Below are 8,979 nucleotides of genomic sequence, written 5' to 3'. Positions count from 1 at the left end.
GCGTTCTTACAGATCTTCTGAGTGATCATATGCATAGACTCGGGCTGTCGAAGAACAGTGTGTGTCTGTCGCCTCAGTGTTTGATATGATGAAACAGCAGAATACACACTTTGTGCCTGTCCCTTTTGCTTGTTCGACTTTTGAGAGTTGTCGTTCGTAGGGGGCCAACAACTGGTTAACATATTGGACATTTTTGTAGGATCTTTCCAAAAACCTTCGTCAGATGATTTATTGAAGATATTGGTAAGTTTCGTGACCAAACTCCTACAACAAAACCAAAGTACTGACTCTTATCGCGCGTTTTGCTAACCCAATCAGCATCATCAGGATACCTACTTCAGTTCTGCTGTGGAAGAGTATTTTCAACAGAATGTTCGTCATCTATCATTTCATAAATGAATTGTAATTCTGTAACTGTTGCTCAATCTATGTCGATTGGAAAAAAGATGTTGTAGATAGATTTTTGAAATGTGCTCAGCGGAAAATGAGAAAAATGAAACATTTCATCCAAACAATCAGTCATTATGTCATTAAATGAAGACAAGTATTCTGAAACGAACTTTGCTATCTAGTATCTCAACCAGCGTAATTGTTTTATAATTTTATGGTGCTGCAACAGTTTCATTTTGTTGGTATTTTATAGTTATTTTCAAATACTAATTGATTATATTAGACGAGCCATAAGCATAATACAGTTGTAGGCAATAAAAGTGTTTTATTTATATTTGTCATAGAAACGTAAATGAAATAAAATTAAATAGTTATTTATTATACAAGGAAAAAAAGTATTGGATTTTAACTCGAGAGAAAATCTAATATTTTCCACGTGAATAATACACAATTTTTTTTGTGACGGGAAAACGACGATTTAATATTGAGAAAAACATATTATCACAATATTTTAAAGTTAAAGTCAGAAAATTATCGATGTGAAATTTGAATTTTTAAACAGGTAGGCTGTTGTACTTATAGCGTTACTAGGAAACTAATCAATAGAGAATCAAATATCTGTCAATTTAATTCTGTGATTGTCACAGAAAATTGTTGCCAGCTAAATCGCGGAAAATTTATGAAACCGCGTATACAAGATTCATGGAATGGAAGATGAAAAAGACATGCAGTTCTTTATCGGAGACGGTGTTATTGGCTTATTTTTCGGAACTGGCACAACAACAAAAGCCATCAACAGTGTGGTCGAATTATTCAATGATTGAAAGTATGTTACAATCCAATAATAATGTAGACATTTCAAAATATTTCAAACTAATTACATTTCTGAAACAAAATGGGAACGGTTACACGCACAAGGAAGCTACGATATTTACGAGTACACATATTAGTGACTTATTGAATGATGCTCCCGATGAAGTTTATTCAATGGCCAAGGTTGTTGTTGTATTTAGGATTGCATGAGCTTGTTGAATATGTGAAATCAGCCAGGTAACATTAGATGATATTGAAGATTCGGGAACGTTATTAATTGTGGAACACAACCAAACAAATATTCATGCAAACAGGAGATTTGTAGTTACTGAAGAATATATTAAATTTACATAGCCATTCGTCCAGCAGCAGCAAAGGATCGTCGCCTGTTTTATGCATATCGCAATGGAAAATGTATCAATCAGGTTGTGAGTAGCAATCAGTTTTATAAGGTACCTGAAGCAGTTGCTAAGTTTCTTCAACTTGAAAATGCCAATTCATATACAGGTCATTCATTTCGAAGATCGTCTGCTACACTTTTAATTGAATCTGGGGGAGACTTGATGACACTAAAGAAACATGGCGGTTGGAAGTCATCAACGGTCGCTAAAGGGTATGTTGATGAATCGGTAGCTCACAAGAAATAACTAATAAAGTGTTTAGAACGTGCTGAAATAACACCCACACCCGATTTGCGACCAGGTACATCAACGGCAGTTGTGTCCATGGCAGAAAAAAAAAATTTCAACACTAGAAAATTCGACTGTTGTACCGAATAGTTCAAGGAACATATCATTCATGCATTGCACATTTAACAATTGTACTTTTGTACAATATTTTATTAGAATGATTTCAAACACAATTTTCTTTTTATTATCATATTGTCACTTTGATGATAATTCAACAACAATTTTATTGTATGGTATATTTACTACAATTCCAAAACAATGAAATAACTGTTATAAAATTGAATTGCCTTCGCTAATATATATTTGCTGTCGCCAAGAATAAAATGCAGCATTTAAGAAGAGCCAGCTGATATTTCAGAGATTTTTAGTGGTCGTGTAATGAAGTATAATTTGTCAGTCTTATTTGACCAGCGTCCCAATAACTATATACCTAACAACGTCGTGTAATATTGGGCATTGGAAAAAAATTAAGAGAAGTGGTTCGTTTGAGACGAAGGCCCACGTTACCTAGTTCCTTAATTTTGTTCTTGCTGAAAACAGAAAAAGTTTATTGATGATTGAAATCCGTCAATTCAAGTGGAGCACCATCTTTATATACACTCAAATCACTAGGTCAAAATTCCTTTGAAATGTAGCCTTTTTAATCGATGGAAGAAGCTTCTCATCCAGAACATCCCAACGGATAATATTTATCCAAACAATCCGTGAGAAATTGTTATAGAAATCTATTGCTTTAAAAGTAGTCAGACTTTGTCTAAAACTAAGTGTTTTATAATAGTTTTATAGGGGTAACATATAAGCTGAAAGATGTTAAAACTCTTGCTATTGAAAACAAATTATTTTATAGAACGACGCGATTTTAAAATGATAGCAATTCGGAATACTGACATTAGATTGTTAAAAATATGAAATACTGCACATATAGTGATATTTACAGATGAAAAGTACATAGATATTATACGAGTTGATTTACGACTAGAAAATTATTGATACCTCCACAGAGTGAATTTTTGTATAATTAATAATTTTTTCATAAAATTTAAATAACAGAGTGGAGCGCCTAAATTTTACTGAGAATAGGCTAAATATTTGTGAATAAAATTTCATTCCCAGTTGAAATATCAATCTTTGAAGAACAAACAATGTCTCTAACAGTTTTATAAGTACAAAAGTGAAATTAATAAAATGGCCCCTACCTTTTTATTTGTAAGTTTCTAGTTGGTGACATATCTATTATATTCTCCTAGCGAACACTTTTTTATTTCATCGTTATCGTTTCAGGCTGCATTATATTTTATAAGGCTTACACTTGAAATTACTAAAAAACTGTTATGAAATTGTATTTTATAAGATTCTTCACGAATTGTGTTATAAAAAATTTATAGTAACTGCAGAAATGTTTATAAAACTGTTTTGTAGTGTTTATGAAAGGCCTCACAAAATATTGATGAATACTTATAATGTTTGAATTGAAGGGGTTATATTTTTAGGAGTGATTAATTTTTGGAAAAGAAAGATGGAGTAGTAGACAGCCAAAAACTTTCTTTCCCAAAAACTTATTTTATAAAACGGTGTCGATTTTCTATTCATAGCTGTTTTATAAACATATCGAAAACATTTCTGGGAGAAGTACAGTTTAATAATTCGTTTCTCCGAAACATTTTCACAACCATTATGAAATAATTATAATTGCTATTTGTGTACAAAGTGCTAATGTTGATATTTTGATAATGATTTTATTTTTCATTCGGAATTTCGGATGATACCAAAAATACATCACATAAAAGTCTTGTTCGACCTCAAAATTTACTCTTTCCTAGCAACGAAAAGCGAATAGAGATATTATCATTATTCTCATATGAACTGATCCCGGGTACATATCGAACATGTTCTGTAGAACACTTCGACATTTTGACATCAAAGGATTCCATTAACCGCCGAAGATAGAAACCATCGCATCCCTCATCAATAAATTTCCAGATATATTTTCAGCTTTGCCAACACCAATCGGGAATATCGGTGTACGCATTGGGGGTATGAATAGCGTGTTTATTTACCACAGAGAGGCTATCATCAATATCGTAACTCACATGCTTCAAATGGTTTGAACTAGGTCAACGATATTTGTGCCACGTACCCAGATATTTGAAATACGGAGAAGCATATTTTCGACCGGTGGAAATCATGAAAAAATTATCAGAGTACTTGGATAAGTTATATACTCCTCTAGGGTTGATATATTGAATGGAAACGCTGAAGGGAACATATATATCAAAATGATTATCGGCGGCATGTGGCAAATGAACCCAAAATACGCTTTGCTTGCAGGACACCAGAACTGTAATACTTTTTTCGATGAGTGCTTCACCAAGTCGGCGTCTGTAGGAGATGAAGTAGAGTCTACTTCATATTTCGAATAATTTCTAGAAAACTAATGATAGAATTTACTAATTTCAGAGTTCGTCGAGAAAGCTAAGTTTGTTGGATATTACTGAGAAAATTTTTTGCCAAAAAAATTATCCTATCAAATTTGTCTATTTCTAGTCATGTGTGTCGAAATAACCAATGAAACCATCATTACACTGATAACTACCCATGGATATTTTTTGGGAAAGAAAGTTTTTGGCTTTCCACTACTCCATCTGATACAAAAAAATGGATGAGAGAATCTTCCAAAGAAAGGAAGGATTATTCAATTTGAAAATAAGTAACTCTATACATGGATGTGTAGATTTTCAAATTGAATAATCCTTCCTTTCTTTGGAAGATTCTCTCATCCATTTTTTTGTATCAGATGGAGTAGTAGAAAGCCAAAAACTTTCTTTCCCAAAAAATTAATCACTCCTAAAAATATAACCCTTTCAAATCATACCCATGGATAGTTTTCACGGGTAGTTATCACTTATGTCATGACATTGCTAAGCAACCAACACAATAAAGTTGTTTGACATTTCAGTAATTCAATTTATTTCGAAAATGTCACTTCCTCGCTTTGGTGTTCAAAATGATGCGGCTATTGACAAAATCATTGAAGAAAATACACCAAAAAATACTGTCAATAGTAAAAAATACACTTGGAAAATATTTATGGAGTTTTGTGACGCCAGAAAATATGAATTGGATGGAAATCGTACTCTCGAAGAGCTTGCATTAATACTCAAGGATTGGGCGATTAATATGAGAAAAAAGGATAGCACAGAGTTTAAGGAGGCTACTGTTAAAACCGTATGGAATATAACAAGCAAATTATTACAAGAAAAGTATTACAAGGAGTATAATATCATGCTAGACCCCTTTAAAAGTGTTGCATTCAAACAAGCGCGGAATGCACGCGACGCAGCACGAAGAAATTTACAAACAGATCCCACTAAACGCAAAACAAGCTCAGTACCATTAACTTCAAATGAAATGAGTAAAATTATAAACTTTTGGAATGAAAATACCCCTATAGGACTCCTACGCAAATTTTATCACATAGCAGCGGTGGAATTGGCTTGGAGAGGTGGTGAAGGTGCTGCTTGCTTAGTTGATTATTTTCATATCGAAAAGGACAACAATGGATCTCCAACTAATAGGATAGAATATAATCCATATTGTCTTCGGGCTTTTTTTATTATATATCAACGACTTATTGGAAGAAAACAAGAATCCAAAACATAACTTTGCTAACGACATACTTGTTTCGTCATTCCATTTGGATTCCTGGACATCGGCTGTGGATGCATATTTTCACCGACAGCATATCTTAATGAGGTTCTACAAGTGATTTGGAATAGGGGTGATAGTAACCAGGTTCAACTCAATGCCACAAAAACCCAGGCATCGGTTTTCCCCAAGAAGATAAATGTCTTCGAACCAGATATAATAATCAGTCTGGTTCACATGTACTCGATTCAGCTCTTTTTAGTGACATTTTTCAGCCCTGCCCAAAAATCACGACCAAGGTGTCATTCGATTCGTATTTTTCCTAGAAAGTTTAAGGAAAGGTCGGAAAACGCGCCGATAAAAATTACAAAAGTTATAAACAATTAGTGAAAAAAAATTGGGCTTTAGTTTTTTCACAATATCTCGGGAAATTTTCAAAATTTTTGAAATTAGAAAAACGATTTCAAAAATTCAATGAATTTGTGTAAAAAAAGTCTTGACTCTCGAAACTGTATCTCGATTATTTATAATTTTTACAGAGCCCTGAAAATAGAGCTTAAAGTGGGTAGTCTGGCTTCCGCGCGCCTTTCGTCACTCTGACATAAGAACAAAAAAAATATTTAAACATATCAAATGTGAATATTGAGAAATGAAAAAATTCATGTGATGTTGGGATACATCAATAAACAATAATCGGCAGTCAAAACATTTTTATCCAAATTTCAACGTTAATTATAAATTTGTTAATCAACAACTTTTTCTGAATTGAAAGTTAATATAAAAATCCCTATAATTAATAAACTAAAACCCTGGCATTTTTTTTCCTTTGGTGAAGTTATCCTCAATAGGCAAAAAAATAGATTACCGTTGCCAAAATGAAAAAATTGTTATTTTCTATTTTTTTATTGACAATTGAAAATTATAATTTTATAAAAAATACATTACAAATTTTTTTTTTCAATTTTCTATTGTTTCAATGTCTCATGGCTAAAAACTAATTATTAATTTCTTTTTTAATTTTTTACAGCTATTGTTAATAAATTTATTATAAACAAATACATTGTTTATAAGCAATTCGAACATTTTTTTTGCATTATGTTAATTGAAAAAATCATGATTTTTAGAAAAAAAAATGGTTTCTTGAAAAAAAATTTTTGTTGCTAAAAAATGTGTTTGTTAATTAACAATCGTTTTTTGCAAGTAAATATTAAAATTAAAGAACCATTTTTTTTTAATCATAAATTCAATTGTTCTTTAAGGTTTTGGAAAAACATTTTTGTATTCTTTTTTTAATTGATTATTAAAAAAAATTGTTAAAAACAATTTTTTTTTTCAATACTTCTATAATAAAAGAAACTATGTGTTTCATTTTCAAATTCATTCTATTTTTTATAACACTTAATATTGTGATACGCTTTATAATGCTTATAAACAATGTATTTGTTTATAATAAACTCATTAACAATAGCTGTAAAAAATTAAAAAAAATATCAATCAGTTTTTAGCCATGAGACATTGAAACAACGAAAAATTGAAAAAAAAAATTTGTAATGTATTTTTTATAAAATTATAATTTTCAATTGTCAATAAAAAAAATATAAAATAACATTTTTTTTATTTTGGCAACGGTAATCTATTTTTTTGCCTATTAAGGATAACTTCACCAAAGGAAAAAAATGCCAGGGTTTTAGTTTAATAATTATAGAGATTTTTATATTAACTTTCAATTCAGAAAAAGTTAACAATTAACAAATTTATAATTAACGTTAAAATTGGGATAAGAATTTTTTGACTGCGGATTATTATTTATTGATGTATCCCAACATTACATGAATTTTTTCATCCCTTAATATTTACATTTATTATGTATCAATAATTTTTTTTGTTTTTATGTCAGAGTGACGAAAGGCGCGGAAGCCCGACTACCCGCTTTTGGCTCTATTTTCAGGGTTCTGTAAAAATTATAAATAATCGAGATACAGTTTCGGGTGTCGGGACTTTTTTTACGCAAATTCATTGATCTTTTCAAATCTATTTTCAAATTTTCAAAATTTTGACAATTTTCCGAGATATTGAGAAAAAACTAAAGCCCCATTTTTTTCACTTATTTGTTCTAACTTTTGTAATTTTTATCGGCGCGATTTCGGACCTTTTCTCAAACTTTCTAGGCAAAAATACGGTCGTAATTTTTGGACAGGGCTGAAAAATGTTACAAAAAAAGTACATGTGAACTAAACTAAATTTCATGTCAGACAATTCCGTTTTCTGCTTCGATAAGTTTGTTGGGGGTCAAAATGGACACCAATATGCTATGTGAACGTTTTGCCGAATCAATTGGATCTCCAACGATTCAAATTCAATGTGAATCGCTACTTTCGCATAGGCACTGTTCTCAGAGCGCACTGAGAATTTTTCTGTAGTGCTTGTGTTTGTCTTTAAAAAACTCAACGGTCACAATCAATAAACCCAAAGCACCTTGGTTGACTGATGTGCAAATCTAGTTGAATGAAAAAATTGAAGAGTGAATGAAAGACAGGTTATCTGTCGTAAATAGAAATATCCGAGTTACATTTTATAGAAATAAAATAAATATAGTTTGAAAAACTGAAAAACACGCTTTTGAAGAACATCGAACTAAAAAGTTATAAATAAGTTTTTTTTCAAATAAGCTTGAAACAATATCTAACGAAAAATACTAGTATGTCTTATTGTGGAAAAAGCGACGGGCGCTTGATATATAAAAAATATGGCACAAAGCGCCCACGCTATTTTCACAATTATACTAGTATTTTTGTTCGTTAATGTTGCAAGTTTACTTGAAAAAACATATTTTTAAATTATCAGTTCGATGTTATTCAAAAGCGTGTTTTTTAGTTTTTTGAACTATATTTATTTTATCTAAACTTTGGGATCAATCAGCCGTATATTGTTTAGAAATCACTATTGATATTTTCCGATTTCGGAGAGGGAGCCTGTAAATCAGCTACGAAGCCCAAGGCAGCAGGCGCGCAAAGGAGGGTCACAAATAAGGCAGCGAGCGCGCGTGTTGAAAAAATACTTTTTTCAAATTGAGAAATACATGTAAAGTGAGTTCGAATTATATCAAGGAGGTTACCTACAGCGCCATCTGTTCGCGAATAGATCAAGCAATATTGTCGATATATCAAGGCGGTTACGAACAGCGCCATCTGCCCGCGAATAGATCAGGCAATAATGTCGATAATTCTGTAAAATAAAGATCCCCAGCTTGAGAGTTACAAACAAAAAAATATACATATATACATATAGGTGAAGCTAATAAAAGCGTATTAAAAAAATGATTTTTTTATGTATTCGATTTAGTGGTACAAAATGACAAGACAAATTTTCCTGAACAATTCTTTGATCCAAATATTTCAGATTTTCATCTCATTACATCTGTGAACCAAGTCGCTGTTTAGCT

This window comes from Leptinotarsa decemlineata, unplaced genomic scaffold (assembly GCF_025532065.1).
Source record: "Leptinotarsa decemlineata unplaced genomic scaffold, Ldec_3_MD MMD2_tig00001719_RagTag_RagTag, whole genome shotgun sequence".
Lineage (NCBI taxonomy): Eukaryota > Metazoa > Arthropoda > Insecta > Coleoptera > Chrysomelidae > Leptinotarsa > Leptinotarsa decemlineata.
The sequence above is the reverse complement of the archived record's forward strand: the minus strand, read 5'-3'. Positions refer to the sequence as shown.